This window comes from Saimiri boliviensis, chromosome 2 (genome assembly GCF_048565385.1).
Source record: "Saimiri boliviensis isolate mSaiBol1 chromosome 2, mSaiBol1.pri, whole genome shotgun sequence".
NCBI lineage: Eukaryota > Metazoa > Chordata > Mammalia > Primates > Cebidae > Saimiri > Saimiri boliviensis.
The window spans coordinates 181,146,376-181,172,225 of record NC_133450.1 but is presented as its reverse complement, the minus strand read 5'-3'; the positions used below and the strand labels follow the sequence as shown (position 1 = coordinate 181,172,225).

The 25,850-nt window shown below is 35.5% G+C and overlaps 1 protein-coding gene and 1 long non-coding RNA gene across 13 annotated transcripts in view; both read left to right on the top strand.

Moving 5' to 3' along the window:
- LOC141583742 (uncharacterized) overlaps positions 1–4,401 on the top strand; it is a 912,164-nt gene extending 907,763 nt beyond the window's left edge. For 8 of the 12 annotated variants that reach the window (XR_012516614.1, XR_012516624.1, XR_012516617.1 and 5 more), the window contains one exon: positions 4,340–4,393. This is a non-coding gene — a long non-coding RNA (uncharacterized LOC141583742). Of the gene's footprint in view, positions 1–4,339 lie in introns of all 12 variants that reach the window. The other 4 variants (XR_012516620.1, XR_012516611.1, XR_012516613.1 and 1 more) reach the window with 3 other exon arrangements.
- An 11-nt stretch (positions 4,402–4,412) lies between these two features.
- LINGO2 (leucine rich repeat and Ig domain containing 2) overlaps positions 4,413–25,850 on the top strand; it is a 342,878-nt gene continuing 321,440 nt past the window's right edge. Inside the window, exon 1 of the mRNA XM_010350422.3 lies at positions 4,413–4,498. The gene's annotated coding sequence lies outside the window, so the exon portion shown is untranslated. The remainder of the gene's footprint in view (positions 4,499–25,850) is intronic.

Sequence of the window (25,850 nt, the reverse complement as noted above, 5' to 3'; positions counted from 1 at the left end):
ATGACTTGAGAGAGACAAAGGTCATCTGTTGCTTTCAAAATTAAATTCATTTAAAACTGTATTGCAAAATCCTGTTAATTTGTTTGTTAGCTTTGTTATCTTTATGAAATAAAACCTACCAAAAACATCATTCTTTTAAGCAAGTGAATTGGAAATCTATAAGTTGTTTGGACATCATGCTGAGTAAGCTGGGTAAGAAAGTGGTATATTGGAAAGACGGGAGCATTGTGGGTTTAAATGCTCATCCCGACCCTACTGAAATCTGAATGGCCTCTGATATGTCACTTTACTTCCCTGGGACTAAGCTTTTCATCTATAAATTGAGTGAATCTTTCAAATTAAATCGCTAGGAACTTATTAATGACAGTACAGCACTATCAATTAACTGCATTGAAATCACAGCTCTATTTTTCAAAGGTTCTATCTCCTTGAGTCAGTAACTTAAACTTTTTGATTCTTCTTTTAATCACCATAAAGTAGGTATTATCATAGTACAAATTTCCCGCTGCTTGGGAAATACATATAAAATAGATAGCAACAACATTCACAAGTATTAGTGCTGGTTGTTGATGACCTCTGTCTGCTCATAAATAATTTTTGACGTTTTCATCAGACTAAATGAATAAAAAGAATTTAGAAGCAATAATTTTGTGAATAAAAAACAACCAAACTTACCATTTCCCTAAAATTACAGAAAAGGCTAAATTTGACATTTCGAAGGCAGAAAGCCTCGTAACTTTGATTATTGATAATCTGTTTGCACATTCTTGATTATTATGTTCTGTGTTAGTGTTGGAAAATGAGTGACAGACACAAAGGTCACAAAATGTACCAAGACCAAGCAATCATTTAACAAATGCACTGAACTCACTGAATGCTGAGTACTCTTCTGGTTCTGCTGGCCACCTAGAGGGCTATGCAACTTGTCTCCATGGGGAAGATGAAGCGCATCACTGAGATAACGTATAAAAAGCAGCATGTCAACAAGTGCAAATCAATAGCCTATAAAATGAGTGCCTAAGTGCTCAGGGGATCCTTTGGAAAGCTGTCTTCAAAGCAATAGGATAAACTAAAAGAGTAGTCGTGATGTTCATAAGGAAAGACAAAGAATACCAAAATTCAATCACAGAGCACTGAGGGCAAGACCAACACACAGGAAAACAGAGTTTGTACACGTTAGAATTTCTTCTCCTTGTTTTCCCCAATTTTATTTTGTTCCTGTCTTGTTTTAAATTAATGTACAGCAGTGATTTATCAGTCACTTCTGTATACCATGTCCCTATCCTGAACCTCTTTGCACATTGTCAAAAATTCATTTTAGAACATTTAAATCACTATGGAGGGATAATTTACATACAGGAAAATAAATTCAGAATCCATTTTTAAAAGAATAAGTTTCTCAAAAGATGAAAGCATTAAAGAAAATAACTTGTTTTCATACTATACATCCCAGTAATAGCAGAGTTTCAAAACATAAAATAATTAAATCCTTTGAAAATCATGTTGATTTTTAGTAAGACATCATTTACTATCTAAGAGTATTTTAAATAATTGTCATTATCTTTTATTTTCATTGCACTTTCATTTAATAATATATTTGGAGAGAGGTGAGTGAAAAATGATTTAAAGCATGTTTTTTCATAACGAAAGTCGATGTTAGGATATGGTTTCAAACCAATATCATGGAATTGGTACTTCTTATGACCCATCATAGACTTCTCTTCCAGGAGAACACATGTATTTAAATTTGTATATCCTTTTAGAGAAAAAAAATTGAATAATCATACAAAAATTGTGTAAAACAACTTGTACAAAAAAATAGGATCTCCCCCACACCCCCTGAAACTCACACAACAGTCTGTTAACTTGGATGCAGAGCACACAGGATTGTATTGCGATTCCTTAAACACAGTAGCTGGAAGGCTGTGATTGTGTTTGATGCCGTAGATGTTATTGTACTATCAAAACCTAATTGGTTGGATTAACTGATTCATTTTTATCTCAGCTACATGAGGTTGTGGAAGAAGACATAAGAGTTTCACAAACCTATCACATGTAATAATAATCTCACAGGCATTAGCTATGTGAATTGATCCTTCTATATTGCAGATTTTCCCTCAGCCTATAGTGCTTCAGTCACTGACGAACTTAATGAATTTCCCCGCTCTGGTTACACAGCAGATTGTTTATAAGGTAAAGCTAGTTATCTTGATTGGATGTAATGTTGCTGCCTTTCTTGTTTACAAGAAAATGTTAAATCAGAATAGAATAGGTAGTAATCTTTTCATGAAGAGAATATAAGTCTTCTTGCTTCATACCTGCAGTACCAAATCCCATGCCTGGCACAACAGAGATACTCAAATAAAATCTGTGAAATGAATAAGAGGGCTAATGAATAAATAAATGAACAAAGGTCAGTGAAAATCATCACTGCTGAAAAGAAAATACACAAAACTTACCCCTTCTGAGGAGGGATCAATAGCATCATTTCTGTGTAATAAAATAAAGCCATTTTATAAAGCAAGTAGCTATACTGACTTATTTTCACTTTTAAAATAGAAAGTGGCAGAACCAAAGTATGAGAAGTGGCACTAAGTCACAGATGAGTGCTTCCAAAGCAAGTAGCTTTCAGAAAGTTCTCACTTCAAAGCCAGTTTGGAAGCTTAGAAATTATGGTTATAAACTCTGCCCTGTCGTCTGGTGCAGTAGTATATGGCTTCTTTTAATATCCTTCATGGCTGCCAAAGGACCAAAAAAGTTTTACCACTCATGAAAACAGGTTTGTTTATAAGGTAAGTGATAGGATAATTTCCAGAAGATTGACAAAGTAAATAGGAAGTAGAAAAGATTTTGGCGTGAATAAAAACAATTTGCATCTGGAAGGTAATAGGTTAATAAGTAACTTGGATCAACAAATACAAAAATTTTAGATGTGTGTATGTTGAGTGGGTGTGGATACTTAAAGGTATCTAATAGCATCAGCATAACATTCCTGTTTTGAGTTGCAGTATGGTCATTTAGTGTCATATATACACCTCTTTGTTTAGGGAATTATTTTAAAATGCTACATTCTAGTCCACGGCATGTGTTCAACTTCAACCCTTTGTCATCTTAGTATTCTTGCTGAAATGACATAATAGGATATCATACTGTTGTGCCTTTTAACAAAGTCTCCACACTGACTTCTGGGAATACGTAAACTCTAATCACAGGTGCATGAGGATTTATTATTCTGTTGCTTATTAAAATCAGTTTTTGCACCTGTATCCATGAATCTTCAGAACATAGTCAGTCACAAGTCTCCCTACAGACTTAGAATAACTTTTAAGCCTTTCTTGTGCACTACTTAGAAAATAATAGTAATACATTTGTTTTTGTATATGTATTACTAAATACAGCTATAGTTATAAAACAATCTAATCGTTTTAAAAGCTACCCTGGGAAGACCAATGAGCAACTCCGTTCATTAGTATCATCCTTATCTTCTATTCAAGTGTTGCTTATGTGTCAGGTAACAGTCCAATAAAGGCTACTGATTATACATCGGTTTTCTCTGTACAAATGAAAGTCAAGCATGCTAATTAAGTTTAAACGCCATATTTACTCATGGGCATAAACAACTGAATCATTAAATATGTGGTACATTGCCCCCAAATTAGCTGTCTAATGTCTTTCTTGGGTCTGGTCATTCCTTTGTGTACAGACTGTGGCTACGATGTGTTTACATTGGTTACTGTCTTATAGTCTGTATGTTGTTATCAATAACGGTGGCTGATGAATTTACAACACCTTACATATGTCCCTCAAAGTTGTTTCTCACAGATTATTGTAGAGAGGTGACCCAGTATTTATATCAGGAATATTGACATTGGCTGGAGCTTCAGAAGTCACAAAGGAAATTGTCCTTGATCCACAATCTTGTGGATTTTGTTCTAATCTCTGACAGGTTTTGCCCTGTTGCATCTCATTGCCCAGCTAGCCTGAGGGTATTCTGGATAAAGTCAGAAAAATACTCTGAGTATTCCAACTGGTCACCTACCTGAAGGAGACGTGGTACATACTATAGCATGTATAAGTTTTAATATCAATAACATTCATTAATAACTGATGGCTTGAGTAGATCAATAACAACATGAAGAGAAACATGCTCTTTGCAAAAACACCTCCTGTAGCACATAAACTTCAGTCTTCCAGTTTTAATGTGTATCAGCATCTTGAGAGGCATTTACAGCCCCTCACACTCCTTTATGATTCCTTTATTGATTAAGTTGTGATGCCTCCTGGACCTAGGACACGGTTCACTATTTTTCAATTAAAATGGAGAAATATCTTGTTGCAGATTCGTTTCAAGCAGTTGGCTTGTGGGACTCTGAGAGATGCTGCTGCCCATGACATGTTGGAATTATCATGATCAACTACCCAGCTTGGATTTCACCCAGTGGCCAAGAGCTTTGTGTGGGAGACAGCAAAGGTTGGATTTTTAAAAAGAGTAAACCAGGTAAGGTTCAAGAAAGACATGTGATCATTTATCACTTGCTGTAAGGGCTTTAGTGTGCTGCCAAGGTATATGAATAACATAGCTTTTCTGTTTGTTTTCTAAGTCCACTGAGCAGGTTGTTAAAGAATGGGGCTCCCTTGGATTTAGAAGAATGCATATAGTAATAATTGAGTCCCTTTACTCTCAAGAGGAGAAAGGAGCTATTTTAAGATACACATAATGCTGGCACATGAATACTATAAAGGCCACTACTATAAAGATTTCCTCTTTAGTTATTCTCAACTCTAATGGCATAAAAAGTTGTATTTCTGAAGGTGCAGTAAAGAAAGTGATGGCTTAAAGCATTTATATTTTACACAATATAAAAGTGAGTATCATTTCATGGCACATGATTTTATAAATATGCTTCAAAGATACTCCAATTTTCTGAAGATTATACTATTGTTCTTCCTTTAATTTCTTTGAACATATTTATCATTCTAAGTCTCTTAACCTGTTATTTAAGATGGTGATACAGTGACATACTCTATTATTTCGGCTCTGAGGATTTAAAATATTGCACTCTTACTCAAGTACTATTTTATCTACTTTTTCTATTACATGCTGGAAACTCTTCTCAACTATTATCCATTTTTTGGTCAGATCTTCTTATCTTTCTCTTTATCTTCCTACCCTAAAACATAAATTTGTTAGCAATAATTCTTCAGGTAATTACCTGAAGAAACTCAATCTATTTTTTTCTTCTCACTCTAAGACCATCAAAACTTTCAGTTTCTTTGAATTTTATGCATTGCAAAGCAAGATTTTCCTTAAGTTCAAGTATAGAAACAGAAAAAAATCTACATAAAATCTCTTTATTTATAAAGCAATGAATGGAGATTATTCTATGTCACTAATGCTTGAGCACTTTAAACTTTTGACAAATATAGCTTTTGTACTTTCTGGAAATAAAATAAATGAAATTCAGTCAGTAAATTATAGCCTGACATAATTAAGTGGATATAAATAAAGACTTCTGAATTGTTTAAAAACAATCTTTTAAAGTTTAGTAACATAAACTTTCAATTCATTAATGACTGACTTGCATATACGATTTCATGAGTGTAAAACCCAAATAGCTACAAATTTAAATAATTTTTGTAATACTGTAGATTACCAATCTCATGGCAGAGATGTTTATTTGATGAACTGAGCTGGGGAATAATTTTTTTGCCCTGTTGAGCGGCAAAATGGATTACTCACATTTAGAAGAGTTCTGACAGTCTGTAAATAAAGAGACCTCAAAACGTGGGATACATTAGAAGAAAGCTCAACCTGTAATTCTATGCTTCATAGCATTAGCATCTAACCCATAATTGTAGCAAAAATACTTTGAGATAGACTTCCATAGTCTTAAAGTTTAGAGTTAATCCTAATTATTTTTATTTCAATATTTACAACAAAATTGGATTGCATGTCAAAACCTCAGAGATAGAAAAACTTTTTAAAAGGGAGATAAAATTAAGTCTGTTTTGAAGGTGAATAATCATAAGGTAATGCAGGTAATAATTATCTCGTTGCAAAAGCTCTTCTGTTTGTGAGATACGCACTTTCTTTAGAATACTTTATCTTTGTGAACTGTATAATCCATTAGTATGGGGAAAATGGACAAATAATTTTGATCCAAGTATTATACCACAAAACTTCTCTTCACATAGCCCTTCAAAATGAATCCTGCTGATCAGGATATACAGGGATAGTCCATTCTAATTTTCTGTCTACAAACATAGGATTTAGAAGTGTCCTCTGGAATATACAAGATTCGATGGTGAATTAACATGTTTTCTCAGTTAAAGATGAATTGTTTTAAAGTGAACATAAATTTTATATATTATGGTTTTATAGTTTACATTAGTTAGAAATTTATTTGTGTTTTCTGTTGTATGAATGGCAGTTACATTATTTTATGGTGATGTATGTTAGCTTCTCCGTAAAGTAAAAAGGGTGTCAAGGTGTCCTAATTCTGTTTCTCAGAAGTTTATAACAAAGCTATAAATATTTGTACTGTTCCTAAGCTTAGAAGCAATTTTTCTTTCTTAAATCATTTTTAAAGTAAAGATTTGCCGAGCTTTGGATTATTTTACTCTCCGCTCATACAAAGAAACAATACTAAGCTATAAAGAGAGGCTGTAAAAGATGAGATCTCTGAAAACATCTCTGATACTAGTATGCCCCATGTAATGGGCTATGCCTGCCCCAAGGCGATTCATGAAAAACGTTTAAATAGCACCTGTGTGTGTAAAACATCCCTTGCTCTGTGCAGAGACCAGTGGGTATTCTCACCTGTGTAACTCTCCACATTCTTAGATCTTGTGAAATAGAATCTTGAGAATTTAGTGACGCAGCTGATTCCCTCATCAAAAATCTCATGTGCATCTTAAATACTTTCTGGCTGCATATTTATTTGACCTTTAACCACGTTTTAAAAGCCTAACACATGCAAAACAGCATGTGGCCAGAAACAAATTAGCAGCCCTCACTGCCCTGTCCTCAAGTAGTTCACATGTACCACCCCCCGCCCCCCGCAAAACAAAAACAAAAACAAAAAACCAAAAAACACACAAGCCATGTGAACAGACACATGAACAGCTCGGTTCAGGACAAATGAATTGAGAGCTTTAATAACATATTCCAAGCAAAATTATCCAGAAATTAAGATGAAGCACTGTTAAAACAGGAATATTAAAAAAGCATGAAGCTTAAGAGGCATTTCAGCTGCACTGCAACCAAGTGGAAGAAGTTTTAATTGATGGAAAACTGGTATGAAGGTATTTGAGGCTCAGAGTACAGTCTGATAAAGTCACCATGATGTAAAAATAAATGTTATGTTTGAGGAATGGAAAGCATGAAACTGGGATATAGGGAGAGATGCCAGAAGTGGCTGGACATAGAGGTAGTGGCTAGACTGTAGTGTTTTTGCATGCACAGCTATGGTGGTATTAAATATGAAAATGAAGCCATATATATATATATATAAAATTATTCTGGCAGAGGTGGTTTGGAAGCAGGGAAGATAAGTACAGAAAGAAATGATAAACTGAGAGTGCTCAGCTCCATGAGTGCAGAAACGTGTGATTTCTAGCCTATTGTATCTCTTGTGGTGCCTGGAATACTTGTCCTTCACGGATTCTGTTATTCTCTGTTAAATGCTGATTACGTAAACATCTTCCACTGAAAATCAATATATTTGTACATTTGCAACTTTTTTCTTTATAAAACTGACTTAAAAACCCTTCATATAAAGGATGAAAAGAGTTTATGTATTTTCTTATCACAGCAGTGCACATATGCACATGAGTGTGTGCTCTCTCTCTCTCTCTTTCTGTGTGTGTGTGTGTGTGTGTGTGTGTGTGTGTGTATGCTTGAAATTAAACCTCAGATCTTGTGTCTGAAATTTATGCTTCAATTAAGATGGGGGCAGCTGCTACCCTACTTTATTTCCCTTTTGAGCCTTCTTTCTCTCCGGCTCTGTCCTTCCCTTCATCATTTTATCATCACATCAATCACTGTATTTCCTCCTCAGGAACACGGCATGCATCGCAGGCACATTTTTATGGCTAGAAAGCAAACCTTGCTTACTTGCCACATACTGCTTACCTAAACCTAATTAAGTAATTCTGCTGAGTGTATCATGTCCTTTTCATTGCAGTGCACGTGTGGTCAAAATAATAGGGGGCACTTTAAAGAGAGAGAAAATAACTGGAAAAAGGAACCTAAAGAACACACAAAACACAAAAAAGTGAACGTCAGTTCAGCTTTTTTTGATACAATCCTTTAATGAGCAGGGGCACATTAACACCTCTGATAAAGGAATCTCCTAACTCACAGCATCATTTTCATTTCAGTTATTTTACCAAAAATTATGGTTGTTTTGCAGATCCTTAGTAGTACATCAGAGTCAGTATATTTTGTATGATTGAGTGAGGTATTTTCAGAGAAATTCTCTTGCACTCTGAAAATAATCCAAGAACTTCTTCCTAAATGTGCAGAGTTGGTGAAATGTGTTCTTATTCACTAAAAAGTAATATACTTGAAGTCAAGGCCTTTGTCTTTCTTTTTTAAGACTTTACCCCAGAGCCCCATACAAAGTCATATCTGGTAACTGACTGACAGAATGAATATCAAAACTTGTACTGACATCACAGTTATATTTATATATATATATATATATATATATATATATATATATATATATTTATATTTATATTTTAACTTTTAAGTTCAGGGGCACAAGTGCAGTTTTCTTACACAGGTAAACTTTTGTCATGCAGGATGTTGTTCAGATTATTTCGTCGCCCAGGTGTTAAGCCTAGTACCAACAGGCTGCTTTTCCCGATTCTCTCCCTCCTCTCACACCCTCACACTCTGAAAGGTCCCATGGTGTGTTGTGCCCCTCTATGTGACCATGTGTTCTCATCATTTAGCTCCCACTTATAAGTGAGAACATGAGGTGTTTGGTTTTCTGTTCCTGTGTTAGTTTGCTAAGGATGATGGGCTCCAGCTTCATCCATATCCCTGCAAAGAACGTGATCTTATTTTTTTTTATGGCTGCATAGTATTTCATGGTGTATATGTACTACATTTTCTTTATTCAGTCTATCATTGATGGACATTGAGGTTGATTCCATGTCTTTGCTATTGGCAGTAGTGCTACAAGAATCATGTGTGTGCATGTGTCTTTATAATAGAATGTTTTATATTTGTTTGAGCATATACCCAATGATGAAATTGCTGGGTTGAATGGTATTTCTGTCTTAAGGTCTTTGAGGAATGTCCACACTGTCTCCTGCAATAGCTAAACTAATTTAAAACTCCATCAATAGTGTATAAGCATTCTTTTTTCACCACAAACTTGCTAGCATCTGCTATATTTTTGACTTAATTGTAGCCATTCTGACTGGTCACAGTTCTATGTTTTTAACAGGAGTCATATCTCTCTCTTGTTGGTGAGACCACTTGGTAAATAGTACATTCAGTCCATTGTCAAATAAGGCAACTTTATCATTTCATGATTAACTGAACTGCCATTATTTAGTGATAGATTTTTTTTCTTCTTTTTTTTTATGTTTATTTTTTATTTTTTATTTTTTTATTGCATTTTAGGTTTTGGGGTACATGTGAAGAACATGCAAGATTGTTGCATAGGTACACACATGGCAGTGTGGTTTTCTGCCTTCCATCCCCTCGCCTGTATCTGCCATTTCTCCCCATGCTATCTCTTCCCACCTCCCCATCCCCCATCCCTCCCCCATTTCTCCCCAATGGACCCCAGTGTGTAGTACTCCCCTCCCTGTGTCCATGTGTTCTCATTGTTCAATACCCGCCTATGAGTGAGAACATGCAGTTTTTGATTTTCTGCTCTTGTGTCAGTTTGCTGAGAATGATGGTTTCCAGGTTCATCCATGTCCCTACAAAGGACGTGAACTCATCGTTTTTGATGGCTGCGTAATATTCCATGGTGTATATGTACCACATTTTCCCTATCCAGTCTATCATCGTTGGGCATTAGGGTTGGTTCCAGGTCTTTGCTATTGTAAACAGTGCTGCAATGAACATTCGTGTGTATGTGTCCTTATAGTAGAATGATTTATAATCCTTTGGATATATACCCAGTAATGGGATTGCTGGGTCAAATGGGATTTCTATTTTTAGGTTATTGAGGAATCGCCACACTGCCTTCCACAGTGGTTGAATTAATTTACATTCCCACCAACAGTGTAAAAGTGTTCCTATTTCTCCACATCCTCTCCAGCATCTGTTGTTTCCAGATTTTTTAATGATCACCATTCTAACTGGTGTGAGATGGTATCTCAATGTGGTTTTGATTTGCATTTCTCTAATGATCAGTGATGATGAGCATTGTTTCATATGTTTGTTGGCCTCCTGTATGTCATCTTTTGTAAAGTATCTGTTCATATCCTTCACCCATTTTTGAATGGGCTTGTTTGTTTTTTTCTTGTAGATCTGTTTTAGTTCTTTGTATCACAAAGTGCCATTTAATAGTACCCCTTTAATACATAATAGTATAGAGGATTCAATCTAAAAGGGACAAGAAAAAGCATTTATTAGTTATCTTGTTGCCTTTATGGATCAATTATGATCTCTTCCACAAATTTTCGCAAACCTTGAATTTTTATTTAATAAAGTCTCTATATTATGAAGGTCTTATTTACTTGCGAGAAAGAAGTAGGGTTTGCCATTTTCTGTAGATGTACTACTGGATAGAATTAGAATGCTGCCATCCCAGCAAGCTACCCTTTTCTTCTTTGAGGAGGCAATCTATAATAAATTGTGATTGACCTATAAACTATCAAGCTTATAGATATTATTGACTTTAAGGCCTGAGTTTGAATCATAGCTCTGACACAAATTCATGATCTTGGGCTATGTATCCTTTCAGAGTTTTTATTTTCAATCAGTAATCTGAAGATACTAATAGTGACCCAGTGGGACATAATCCGTTGTAAGGATTAAATGAGATCATTGATATCCAACATTCAGCCAAGAATCTGATACATTATAAATAAGTTACTGTGATGATGATGATGATGACAGTGATGATAATAATGTGAAATATATATATATATATATATATATATATATATATATGGTCTACCTAGAAGTTCATTTGTTTAAAGCCAAATGCCACAGTATTTTGACCTTGGTCTCCAGAAATAAGTGAGATAATTCAAGGCCAGTGCTTAACAGAATGCCCGTCACTCCATGAACACTCAATAAGTATTTTATTGTGGTGGCAGTTACTATTATTCACTTTTATAAACATTTTTCTTCAGGCTCTTTGAAGATATTTTGGTCTAATTCATTTCTATCAACAACTTCCATCTTACAATAATGGCAATTCTATGATTTATGGTCAGGGTTTTTACTTTGAGGTAATGCTTTCCTTAATAATCTAATATAGTTCATATTAGACTCAGATTGGTGCCTTGAGGTAAATAGCATTTTCTTTACAACTATAGATTACCAGAATGGTTTTCCTAACAAATTATGGTTCTTTGGATCATAAAACACATTAAAAGCAACTAAATGAAATGTTAACATATATTTTTACAGTAGTGAACAAATCATCCTTCTCTGTTGACATAATTCTCTAATTTGGAAATACTACCTTGAAGTACACTCATAGAAACTGTCTTTTGGAATCCCTGACATTAATCTAATAGTATCTATAATTATGCCTTTAACCTTTTTTTAAATTACATGTATTTTATTAAAAAGACTGTCATTAATTTCAAAATGAAAAGTTAGAGTTAAAACTATTTAACATGATAAAATACTGAAGAAATAACTGCCAGCATTCATCTACAACATGCCATCTGAAACCATATTAGGAGAAGAAATGGGATAAACAAGACAATCCCAAGAGTTTCTGGCTAATGCTTTGTAAACTATTGGTTTTGGGGGGATCCAGTCTACTCAGTGAATGTGGAATCTAAATCACAAGCTTAGGTGTAAGGGAAGAGAGTATAGACGGAAAATTACAGTGGGAGGAAGTGAATTTACCCAACATCAGCAAAGTGGGCATCTGCAACAAAGGAGGACTGGAAAGTTGCTCATCTTCTCTCAACAGCTCACTTTTCCCCCAGTGAGGTACAGAGGAAGCAGATCTTGGAAGGGAAAGAGATTCAGGGATGCCCTGTGGTTTGGAAAGCAGCACTGATACAATAGACTATGGAGTTGACTGAAAGCCAAGCAGAGTCATGACAGGGGCTAACAATTTGACAAAATATATGCAGGGATTTGAACTGAGTGGTTAGGAAGTCCCTGAGTGAGCAAATGGAACATTTCATTATAAAGGATTTAGTCATTCTAAGGATAAGTTTTAGCGTGGTGTTAACATACTGCTGAAGACAATCTTTATAAAATCTCTTCTGTAGAAATGGGTAGGGAAAAGTAACCAGCGCCTGAATACATCATGTGTCTTTCTATTAAATCTAACATGACAAGAGCAAGAAGATAATAACTACCCTAAATTAAATAGTAGGCTCAATACGTGTCTTTTATACAAAGGTATGTGTACTCTGAAATGTAGACATGGTTATAAATATATTCAAGATGAAGAAGCTGAGACGTAGAAAGGAACATAGTTTATCAGACTCACACAGCTAATACATGTGGGAGTGAATTTTTCTCCCAAGATGTACTCTTTATAAAATCTATAACTTTTCCATTATATTAATCTGGTTTTTATTTTCTAAAATAAATCAATGTGTCATTATACATGTGCCGTTTGCTCTACTATAAAATACGTTTCTATGATATTGTGTAATTTACTTTTTGTTCTGTTTATTTTGCTTTTCCATGAATTTAAAAGCTTTAGGCTTAAAATCCTTTGGCTAGTCGTGGTAGCTCATGCCTGTAATTCCAACACTTTGGGAGGCTGAAGCGGGTGGATCACCTGAGGTTGAGAGTTCACGACCAGCCTGATCAACATGGACAAACTTTGTCTCAACTAAAAATAAAAAAAATTAGCCAGGAGTGATGGTGCATGCCTGTAATTCCAGCTAGTCAGGGTGCTGAGGCAGGAGAATCACTTGAACCCAGAAGGCGGAGGTTTCACTGAGCCAAGATGGTGCCGTTGCACTCCTGCCTGGGCAACAAGAGTGAAACTCCATCTCAAAAAAAAAAAAAAAAAAGACTTAAAATCCATAGTATTCTTTTTTAATGGAAGCCCCATTACTACTAGTGCTATTAGAGGCCTGATTCTAAACAAGTGTTTGTTGATGATAATGTCAACAATCATCTGGTTTTCCTTTTCCTCAAAAAACAAAACACTTATGGACGCACTTCATATGTAATTCTTGGCATAACTTGGTATGCAAATGTATATACCCATGACTTACTGAGTAATTATATGAAAGGCCAATTTAAAAGTTATTTGAATAGTACTTCATTGTTCATCGAAATCGGATTTTTTTTTCCTGTAAGTACCAGAGTGATTGAATGGATTCTTTTCTAACGTGTGTTCTGTGGACCACTGGTCCGGAGGTATGTGTTCCATCTACAAAGGGCTTCCTAGACAAATACACTTTGCAGGTATATTAATTTAGGATAAGTACTGTTCCTGAGCATGGACTCAAAGAATTTAGGTTTGTCTGCCACATGGGCTCACTCATTTCTTAAATAATTAGAGGATTGTTGGTAATAAAAGGAAAGTGGTATGAAGGTATTTTTTTTTATCCCAGCTCACAACTCCGGTGGTAAGAACATAAGCCTTGACAAATACATTCTTATTCCCTTTTCTCCCTCTGCTCTCTTTCTTTCTTCTTTCCTGTCTTCCTTCCTCTTTTCTTCCTCCCCAAAGTCTCTTCTATTTCCTCTCTCCTCGCCCCTACCTATGAACATGCTAACATTTTCTTCTTGGGATGTCCCTGTGTATAAACCTAAACAGACCATCACATCCAGTAGTATGTCTTCTTCAAACATGTTGCTGTCATCAATGAGCTTATACCTTTCTTTGTTTCCTTTTTTTTTTTTTTTATTAAAGCAAATTCTGGATCTGACTCTCTTCAGAAGCAGGGATAATTCCTGCTAATGACCAGAGAAACATTGTAGTTTTAAGACGTCAATAGATGGAATTCTTTTTACTGAAGAATTAGCTTTTACAGCACAATCTCATTTTGACACTTCAGGTAGTACAATTTGAGACATTCAAAATGCAGCCTAATTGTTGAGTCAAAACCAGTCAGTGTCAGGCTGCATCACTGACATCATCAAGAGGATTTTAACTGAGGTGAGAGTCTTTTTTCGCATGGGCACGGGGCCACATGAAACAGTTTCAGTTTCTGTCTGCTTTAATTCCAGATATATTAAAGACAATATCATCTTAAATATTAGCATGACCAGGGCTGGGTGCGGTGGCTCACACCTGTAATCCCAGCACTTTGGGAGGCCAAGGCAGGCAGATCACAAGGTCAGGAGAGGGAGACCGTCATGGCAAACAAAGGGAAACCCCCTATCTACTAAAAACACAAAAAAATTAGCCAGGTGTGGTGACACATGCCTGTAATCTGAGCTACTTGGGAGGCTGAGGCAGGAGAATGGCTTGAACCTGTGAGGTGGAGGTTGCAGTGAGCCGAGATCATGCCACTGCACTCAGGCTGAGTGACAGAGTGAGACTCCATCTCAAAAAAAAAAAAAAAAATTAGCATTACCCTTGAGGAGTTTATGATGCCAATGACAAGCAAAGCCAACATGTGACATTATGCAAAGGAGAAAAAATATGCACTGTACATGTCAGGAGCTTGGGTAGATAAGAATTACAGAAATTTAAAGAAAAAAGAGGTCATATTAGACTAAAAGCTTCATGAAATCTATGAGGAAGGTAAAGTCGGAGTCTGGCCTCAAAAAAAGGGTGAGAATACAGAAGAGTAGGGAAAATGAGGTAGGACACTTTGGCCAAGCAATATGAGAACAGAGGTTCAGGAGAAAAACCATATGTCTTGTTCAGGGGAAAGTAAATACATCCTTTGATTGCATGGAAGCAAGAACAAGTACAGAAAGATGTAACTGGGAAGAAGATTGTAGAACGCCTTTAAATTTCAGGGTAAAATTGCTGAATCTGAATTCTGAATCTATTCAATGGAAAGCCACTGCAATGTTTGCTTATGAGAAAAATAAATGGAACACTGCATTTAAGAAACCTAAACTAGACAAATCTAGGTTTTGTAACTTACTCATTTTAATCATGTATTCAGTAAATGTGTAAATAGGGATTGAGTAAGACATAAAATTTGAGATGAATGTCTGAATGAAGCGGGGAAACGAGTAAGGAATTAAGAACCATCCAGAAAAGTTTCAAGAGCCACATTTGGGAGGGCAGTAGCAAGAGTTGGGTAAAAGCTCTGGGTTTCAACATGGCATCTGTTTACTGAATGGAAATACATGTACATCACAGGAGCCATGGAGCTCTTCTGGAAAAACCACCTTGAAGTTATAATCTATTTCAGTCTGCTTGATGTTAGCCAGTAAGCCAAAACAAGACTCTTTGCTCTTAAACCACAGATAGCATAGCAATTCATTAAGGGTGACTGTATTGCAGTTGTTACTCTGGGAAATTTTGTTCTCAGATAGACTCCATGATAGAACTGAAGAAACCCTCAAGCCCATCCTTGCTGCTGCTGTTGCTGCTATACCTGAAGCTCAAGCATCAACACCTGAGCAGTCCACGTGGACTTACATTATCCTTTAGTAGTTGCACTGATATACTACATCATTTAATTGGAACTGAAAATGTACTAAGTTTCATTGTTGGTCTTTATAATCATATCTTGCAAATTGTGATATCATTTTGCAAGATTTCATTATTAACTTGGAGGAAATCCACAATTAACTTGGAGGAAAGTGAAATATCATGTACCCTCACAAACTTACCCTACCATCATCCAAAGTCTCTCCACCTGGGAAACTTCTCTCTCTTTCTCTTGTCATCTCTTACCATCACAATATCCTCTTTGTTTCTGAAGTATCCTTTTCAATCTATTTTCTTCTTTCCAGCTCCAAAGTGACACCTATAGTTTGGATCCAATACTTTCTAACTTGCATTAATGCAATCATCTTTTTCTTTTAAAACATATCTTCCTGCAGTGCTCTTTTCGTAAGTCTCCATGACTTCAATTTTGTCTTCCACCCACTTAAAACCTACATGAAAAGCAAATCTCAACATATCATCACTAAACCCTTAGGGATAAAGCACTTACGTCTTAATGTACCATGGGAAATTCTTCAGCAAACTTCTTTCTCTCAAGACTCACGCCTCCTATGCCTGTGCCTTGCCTTTTGCCTCATTGTTATTCCATAATGTTTGTCCTTTCCTGCCCTGTACATCTGGCTTATATCTGTCCTTCCTGGCCCCTTGCATGTGCTTCTGCTATATCTGTTCCTCTCACTAGAATGTGAGTCCTCTAAGGGGGACCAGGTCTTATTCATCTTTGTGTTCCCAGAATATTTGATTCTCACAGAGCTGGCATGTATATCTGAACATAGGTATTTTCTTTTCAATTATATCAGGAGTAAATCACATAATTCTTTGTCAATTTTGATAACTGGAAATCAAACCCTATCTCTCTCCTGGCCTTTATTTAGCCAAAATGCCATTACAGGATGGGAGGAAAGAACAATGAGTTCTAGAAAATGAGGAAAAATGCTGTGGGCTGGCAAATATGATGTAAATTATCAGGATTAAAAGCCAAAATTCTGTCTTCAGCACTGGAAATATTGCAGATGGTATTCAAATGTGATAAATGTGACTTCATAAAAATAATAGTATTTATATGAGCAAAGTAGATTGAAAATTATTTAAAAGTTTTAAGAGTTTAAATATCTTTTCATGATTCTATGTTACTGGAATTTAGCTAGGCTGTAAAATCAGTAAACGTTTTCCACTGTACCCTACATGGATTAAACATAATCAGTATCACATATATACCATCTGTGTCTAGGCCTATAATCTAAGCCCTAAAGAAAATTGAAAACGAACCTGTTATTATGTTAGATATACTTGTAAATAAGTTTTTCCTACTTTTGCAACTGAAGGAGGAAAGTATAATAGTATTACAATGCTAAAAGAAAAATCCTGTGTAATAATTAAGGGGCAAGTAAATAGTACATTCTGTCAGTTACTGGGAGTTACAGTACAAATATTGAAAATGATATGAATATACAAGAACTAAAAGTAAAAAGTTTCATATAAATTATTAGAGTTGATTACTAGCAAATCCGAAGCACTGAAAGAGGCATCAAATAATTTCCTAGCCCAGAATTCCAACTTGAGAATTTCTGAAACCCATACCTACTAGAAAGTCTCATACCGTATTCCGGAACATCTCCAGGGTATAGTTGATGCAGAATTGATTATCAACTCTAATTTCATATGATCCAAAATAGCATGGTTATTATAGCACAGTACAAGGTCTAAGATAACCTATGTTACTTTTTATTTGAAAAATATTTTCTCCTGGCATGAACTTGCAGCAAAATGAAAATATACGTAACTAGCAGAAAGGGCAGTGTTTTCTCCATCTGATCTTTCGTCAAATGGAATTCTTAAACCAGAACCTTCTGAAATACATGATTTGGAGACCTTCCAAAAAGAAAAACTGTCCTGAAAGAGATGGTAAACTACAGTTTGCTCTCATTTGTTGTAAATTCTGCACATCATTCACTCATTATCATTTTCTCATTCTTGTGAAATATATCCCATAACTCATTCTAGTCAATATGAGGCATTTAATACTGAAAGATTTGTATCTTAGAAATAACTTGACTATTTTAAACTTTGGTCTCTAATGAATCCGAATGTAATTGCATTTAGTATCTTTCTACTTGCCAAGTCTAATCTAATTCCACCCAGGTGAATCTGCGTCTGACCTCTACATCTGGCATGCTTTATGAGATTTAATCTGGGGCATGATTTAAGGAACTCTGTGACTGGACATTGAGGTTCCCCCAATGTTTGTGTTATAAAAATCAATAGCAAATTCATCTTTTACTACATGGAATATTGTTTCCTGTTTTGAAACAGTTATAGGTTCAATCAAGCATTTCCACAAACAGCAATCCAGTAACAAGGTTTAGAATATACTAAGAAGGCATTTGCAGTTTCAGTCTAGAATCAAATATGTCACAAACGAGAATCACGTAATGCCGTATTCTATAGAAGTGAATGCAAAATACTTGCCAGATTAGCCTTAGGACAGTGCGATTCAATCAGTAACATAGTGTATTTGTGATGCCACCTCTCCTTGTATGAACTGCTGTCTACCTCTCTGTTTCTCTTCCCCAGTAGACTATAAGCATCGTAAGTTCAGGCACTGTTAATATTTCCCCCTTACTGTAGCATTCTTAATTCCTAAAGCAGTGACTGGCAAATGAAGATGTTGATAATTGGATTTTTAAAATGCCTGGTACTTAATAGTCCCTTTGTATGTATATATTAATAAGTAAATTATTGATAAAATAACATGCATATGAATTTATTTAAATGGAAGTAGGTCTTAATAGTGGAGGCATTTAGTGGTTAAAATGATATGCATCTTCTTTATCTTTTTTATTACTTTAGAAATCAATTACACTGAAAATTCAAATTTGAATATTACATTAAAATATTGAAGTAGTTTCTTCGCTAGTATTCCCAAATTACACATTTTATTAATTTTTTAAAAATAAAGTTATCTGCCTGCTAGCAGAGAGTGACATTTATAGTGTGCTTTAGGGATCTACAAATTTCACACTGTCTGCACATGCATCTGCACTCACCTTATTTTCTTTATCAGTAACTCTCTCTGTGTTTAAAAAGAAATTAAAGCAGCTACTTTTCAGAGTTTGCATCTCTGACCAAATGTTCTTTTATTTGAAAGGCAGTTTTTTAAAAGACTGTTGCAAATAATAAATATTAGATTGCTTCTGTTACTGTTCATAACTAGAAAAAGAAAACAGGTGTTAAGGTTGTTACTGCATAAGAAAATAATCACTGGGCTTTAATATTTTAATATTAGTTTGCAGTCTGAGTATCCCAGAGAAGAAGCAGTTGTCTGATAGAAACTTTTTGCAGAAAACTAGGCACTGCACTGCCTGCTCTTAGGCTTAGACTAATGACAGGAGAACAACTCAGTTCTTCCCTTATTTAGTCTATGGAACCATGCATACTTACTACTGGATCAACAGGACCTGTCCCAACCATTCAGATTATGCTGATATCCAAACAACTTCCATATGTTTTACCTCTATTTCAAACCATCTACACTGAAGGAGAATAAAAGGACATTGTCTTAACTGGAACACACTAGGAAGTAGCTATACCTAAAGGAAATCACACAAAGATGAGCTTCATATGATCAAATAACCTCACAGATATTTGAAATATTAATAATTACTGTTAGTTCCCAGTGTTTATTTGTAAGACCTTAAATTCACAAACTTCTAAAATTTCTGAGTTTGTTTTCATGCTTGTATTCTCATATTACCCCGAGTTTAGATTTGTTATAATTCTTAAAGCAATAAATTGTCCTTTTGAGCATAACTCTTGTTAGAGAGTTCCTTGTGGACTCTCATGTATGTTAACAATATAATCCAGTTGCGTAATAAAGTATTGAACATATATTACTTCTGTCAAAAATATTTGCTGAGTTTATAAGTAGACGTTTTCTGCACACTACTTTTTCATGATTTTCAAATGCCCGTTCTTGCCTTTCATCCACATATTTAAATAATTCTGCAATTTCATCACTCCATTTAGCATTTCCTCAAAATATCAGAAGATAGTTATAAATATCTGCAATGTTGTTACACGGTGCTGTGTTTCTCGATTCTCCTAAAATAACTTACTCTTTAGGTGCAAAGACAAAATTAAAACACATAAATGACTGCAGTATAAAATGATGAAATAAATAACTAAAAGGAACACCATGCATGATATGAATATGCTGTATTCTAAAACTATCCCTAAGCTAGATCTCTTCTGGAGATCATATCTAGAAAACCTTTAGGCTGTTTGTGGGTGAGTGCCAGTTTACTGTTTAGAAGGGCTGGCAGACCTCCTGGGAGAATACAGTACAAACATACTTCAGAGATATTGCAGGTTTGGTTCCAGACCACCCCAATAAAGCAAGTCACATGAAGTTTCTGGCTTCCTAGTGCATATAAAAATTATAGTTACTCTATAGTTTATTAAGTGTGCAATAGCATGATATCTAAAACAAATGTGTATATATTAATTTAAAATACTTTAAGCTAAAAAATGCTAACCTTCTTGAGATTCTTCAGTCAATCACAATCTTTTTGCTAATGGAGAGTCTGCCTTGATGTGGATGGCTGCTGACCAGAGTGATGAGTTCTGAAGGTTGGTGTGTCTGGCAATTTTTAAAAAATAAGACAATTAAGTTTGCCATATCGATCGCTACTTCTATCATAAAACAGTTCTATGTATCATGCAATGCTGTGTGGCAGCATTTTACCCACAGTGAATTTTTTTTCAGAATTGGAGTCGATTCTCTCAAACCTTGCTACTGCTTTATCAAAAAAGTTTATTTAATATTCTAAATGTTTTGTTGTCATTTCCCCAATGTTCACAATATCTTAAAGAGTAGATTGTGTCTCAAGAAACCATTTTCTTTGCTTATCCGTAAGAAACAGCTTCTCATCCATTCAGGTATGATCATGAGATTGTAGCAGTTCAGTCACATCTTCAGGGTTTACTTTTACTTCTAATTTTCTTGCTTTTTCTACCTCATCTGTAGTTACTTTCTCCACTGAAGACTGGAACCTTTCAAAGTCATCCATGAGAACTGGAATCAGCTTCTTCCAAACTCTTGTTAACGTTGTGATTTTGACCTCTTTCTATGAATTATGAATGTTCTTTATGGTATCTAGAATGGTGAAGCCTTTCCAGAAGGTTTTTAATTTACCTTGTTCATATCCATCAAAGGAATCACTTTCTATGGAGCTGTAGCCTTACAAAATGTATTTCTTAACAAAACTTGAAAGTCAGAATTACTCCTTGATTCATGGGCTGCAGAATGAATCCTGAGTTAGTAGGCATGAAAATAGCATTTTTCTTGTGAATCTCTATCAGAGCTCTTGGATGACCAGGTATCTTTCCAATGAACAGTAGTATTTTGAAAGGAATCTTTTTTACTTAGCAATAGGTCTCAACAGTGGGCTTAAAATATTCCATAAACCATGATGTAAACAGATGTGCTGTCATCCAGGCTTTGCTGTTTTGTTTATAGATCCCTGGAAGAGTATAATTAGCATAATTCCTAGGGGTCCTAGGATTTTTGAAATAGTAAAGGAACGTTGGCTTCAACTTAAAGTCACCAGCTGCATTAGCCCCTAACAAGAGGATCAGCATGTCCTTTGAGGCTTTGTAGCCAGACATTGACTTTCCCTCTGTAGTTATGAAAATCCTAGATGGCATTTTCTTCCAAAATAAGGCTATTTCATCCCAGTTGAAAGTATATTGTTTTGTGTAATTATCTCGATCGATGATCTTAGCTTGATCTTCTGAATAACTTGCTGCAGACTCTGTGTTAGCTCTTGCTGCTTCATCTTGCACTTTGGTGTTGTAGGAACAGCTTTTATTAAGTCTCATGAGCCAGCCTCTGCTAGTGTCCAACTTTTTTTTCCTGCAGCGTTCTTTTCTTGATAGAATTAAAGTGAGTCAGGGCCTTGCTCTGGATTAAGTTTTGGCTTAATGGAATCTTGCATATGGTTTGAATTTCTATCCAGACCACTAACATTTTCTCCATATCAACCATAAGGCTATTTTGCTTTCTTAGCATTAGTGGGTTCACTGGATAGCACTTTTAATTTTCTTCAAGAACTTCCATTTACAGTCACAACTTGGCTGTTTGGTTAAGAGGCGCAGGTTTCAGCCCGTCTGGGCTTTCAATATGTCTTCCTCACGTAGCTCAAACATTTCTAGTTTTTAATTTAAAGTGAGAAATGTACAGTTCTTAATTTCACTTGAACATTTAGAGGGCATTGTAGAGTTAATCACTGGCCTAATTTCAATATGATTGTGTCTCAAAGCATAGGAAGGGCCTAGAAGAGGGAAAAGGATGAGGACCCGTTAGTCAGTGGAGCAGTCAGAACACATACATTTATCTATTAAGTTTGCCTCATTTGTGGGTACACTGTGTCACCCCAAAATAATTATAATAGTAGCATATAGATCATCGATCACAGATAACTGTTAGAGATATAGCCACAATAAAATATTTGATATATTGCCAAAATTACCAAAATAGGACACAGACACAATGCAAGCACATGCTGCTGGAAAAATGGCACCAATAAACTTGCTTGATACAGGGTTACCACTAACCTTCAGTTTGTACAACTGCACAAAGTGCAATAAAGCAAAGCAAAATAAAATGAAGTTTAAATGTGTAGATGAAGAGAATTGGTAGATAACCCTGACCCCATAACTAAGCCTTGAACATTAGAGGGGATGAGCAGCTTGAATTTGCCCCCATCATAGCACCTCTGTTCATTACTGACTCATCAAAATCTTAGGAAGAAAGAAGGAAACATTATATAAAACTCTAAAGTATTAATATTAATGAAACCTCATCTATCTAAAACATGTTGGACACAAAGAGTTTATCTTTTAATATAAAAGAACAAAAAGGGACAGGTGCATTTTATCCCTCTGTAGCTCAGAAATATTGTCCAGTTTTGGGAAGTGGAGGGTACAATTAATCACTAGATAATATGCAGAGAAGTGGTTTCTGAAAGAATCACAGATGTTATGAAGAAGAATAAGTATCAGTGGATGCAGTACCTAACTGAAGTATTAGTGTTATCCAAAAAAGACTTTTCCAGCAGAAGGGAGAGTAGAAAAGTATAGTGGCACGTAGACACATTTTTTAGCCTCTGCTGACTTTGTTGATACATCAGAATACCTGGAGCAAGACTCAACGGGGGATATTAGCAAGTGACCAGTTACATACATAATAAATATTTAGAGGAAACTGAGGTAACCAAGACATGGAGCAATGAAGGAAAAGTTCATGAAGGAGGTATAACTGGATTTAGATCAATAAGAATAGATGCAGGGAAAGGTGGTACTGAAAGATAAAGATGAGTGAAAACAAAAAATATGTGTGGTCTATATGGGAGACCACGTGTGCATAACATTTTGACTGCTTGTTTCTCAGTATACGTTAAGAGAGGATAGTGAGAAACTGGTTTAGAAATTAAACCAGGCCAAAATTAAAGAAGCCTATAACATCACCTCGGAAATCAAAATATACAAGCTTCCTGATGTGAAGATTTCAGAAATTCTTACAAATCCCCTTGACTCATAACCATGCAGTAGATACTTTGCACATTTTATGTTTCATCTTCAAAAGTTCTCTGAGGCAAGTACTATTATGTTAATTTCGTATAAATCAAAATCAAAGCTCAGTGTTTAAGTAACTGACCCAAAGTGACATATTGAGGATTGAGCCAGAACTACAAATCAAATGATTGTGGTTTCACAGACCACTACTTTGCTAATTTTGTTCGACTCAACTCTCTGATCACAATAGAATCAGGTCAAGCCTGAATGTTTCCTTCATTGTTTTATTTCCTTGGACAAAATAATTATGATTCCCTATTACATAAAGATAGGAAAAACATTAATGGTAGATCTCTTCTTGAAATTAGTTTCTTACATGATATTCACATTACCTAATAGTTCTTGAACATGTTGACTGAATTTTTGACTTTGTGTTTTGTAGTGTCTTACGATAAATATTTTAACACTGCATATGCTTGAGTCTTTTGCCTCACTGTGTTAAGGCTGTGACAGATAATAAGCTTCGTTCTTTGACAGAAGACACCTTCCTGTTCTCTCAGTGACATAGAGGGGGAGTGAAAGAGGTAAGGGAGTTAAAAAGGTAGAAAGGATACAGGTTTTATAAAGGAAGATGAGACCAGTGAAAGCCTTTGAGTTGAAGGCTGATGAGGCTGGGATTAAAAAGGCTATGCAGAGGGAAGAGTGATTAGATTTGACTTGGTATACTTAGCAAATGGACTTTAGAGTAGACAAGACCAGCATTCTGGACTGGAAACAGACATGACTTAGGACCTGAAGATGAAGATACTCATACTGACAGGAAATCAATAAAAGCTTACTCAACTGCTGAATGAGGAGGAACTTTCTACTCTGAATACTTGTGAGCACCTGATTTAATTAGTTTCAGGATTGTGCTACAGCTGTTTTGAATACATTTGAGAGGCGCCGATGGCACAGCTACATTTGTGATGACCCACCCTGAGGAAAAGTACCAGTAGTAACTGGGGTATCTTGTTCCTGAAGTTGGTCGTAAGAAAAAACACCCTATCATCTTGGGTGTTGGTAAAAGGAGTTACTTGGAAAAAGCAAAGTACTCTACTGCCACTTCTGACTTGTCTATGTGGAACTTACTTAACCACACTTTATCTTATGAATCAGTTTGGTTTAGCAAGAATAGCCTGCAAAGAAATCACATTTTACTGAAACTGCATGTGAATTTGTCTTGGAGGGTTGAAATAATTGGTAGATAAATCCAATTTTAAAAGGTAACTGAAAGAAAATCTTCAATTTTCACAGTTCAGATAGCATTATGCATGAGATAGTTTTCTCCTAATTTAAAATGAGGGGAATTTCCAAGTTATTTATGAATGCAGTGAGAAAATTAGAATATGCTATCAAATATATCTTGATGTCACTTAACCCAAACATTAGCCATGCATTTTACATTTCAAGAAGGAAAAAAAATTATGTTCTCATAAGTGGACCTGGGTTACTTTTTAAAATTTACTATCAGAAATGGGCCTTGGAATAATAAAATAGAGGTTTGTATAAGGTATAGCGGTAAAAGAGAGGAGAAAATGATTAGAAATAAATCTGTCACCAGGAAACATTATTTTGATACTTACAGTTAGAATTAATTTTGTGTGCTTAGGTTATTGAGGTAATAAAGTAATAAGTATGCAAAAAATATGTTCATATATGGCATTATCTAAAGTAAATATTAATTATAACTCCATTTTAGCTCTCAAATATATCCGGTTCTCCCGATCTTCTCTGCTTCTGGTTGATGTAATTGTCTCTTAATTCAAGTCTGTCCCTGTGCTCAGTCTGTCCCATTGGTTGTAGCTTTTTATCTAGAGGAAAGTATAGCTCCTCTTCTGTCCATTGCTCTCTAGCTAGGGTAAAAACAGCTGTTCCTGGTGAATTTGCTAAGGAAATTAGTTCCAGCCCTCGGAACCGGCCTTTGAAAGACTGACATGTCTGTAGACTACAAGCTCAGATTTACTCTCTGAATAAAGATAACAGAATCACTCATTTAGGTTCAGCTAATGCTAAGGGATTAAGTCTTGGCTTTACTGTTTAGATTTCTTTCCTTCCCAGGATTTTATGGGACTCCTAGTTCCCCCAAATCACAACAGTCCCGGTCTCCTCTGATAGAAGAATTAATTAGATGAAATTGTAAAAACGCAAAATGGGTAAAATATACACGGCAGAATTCAAGCTAGGGTTCTCCTTTCCCTGATTGGTAGCTTGGAATTGTCTTGTACAGTCCTCCATGACCTGCCACATGGCTTGCCCAGGCATTTTCAGGCTTTGGGAGTAATGCTCACTACTGTTGGATTACCAGAATACTAAGGGACCATTTTCCCTGAGTGAAAGCTTCCAGAGAGTTTCTGTGGCTTTCTTTTTGAAGTGTCAGTAAATTTTAGCCCTGTTCCATTTGTCTATACAGAAGGACCACTTTGCCTTTGCCATTGGCAGGATTCGGTGTTTATTACAGCCATAAAA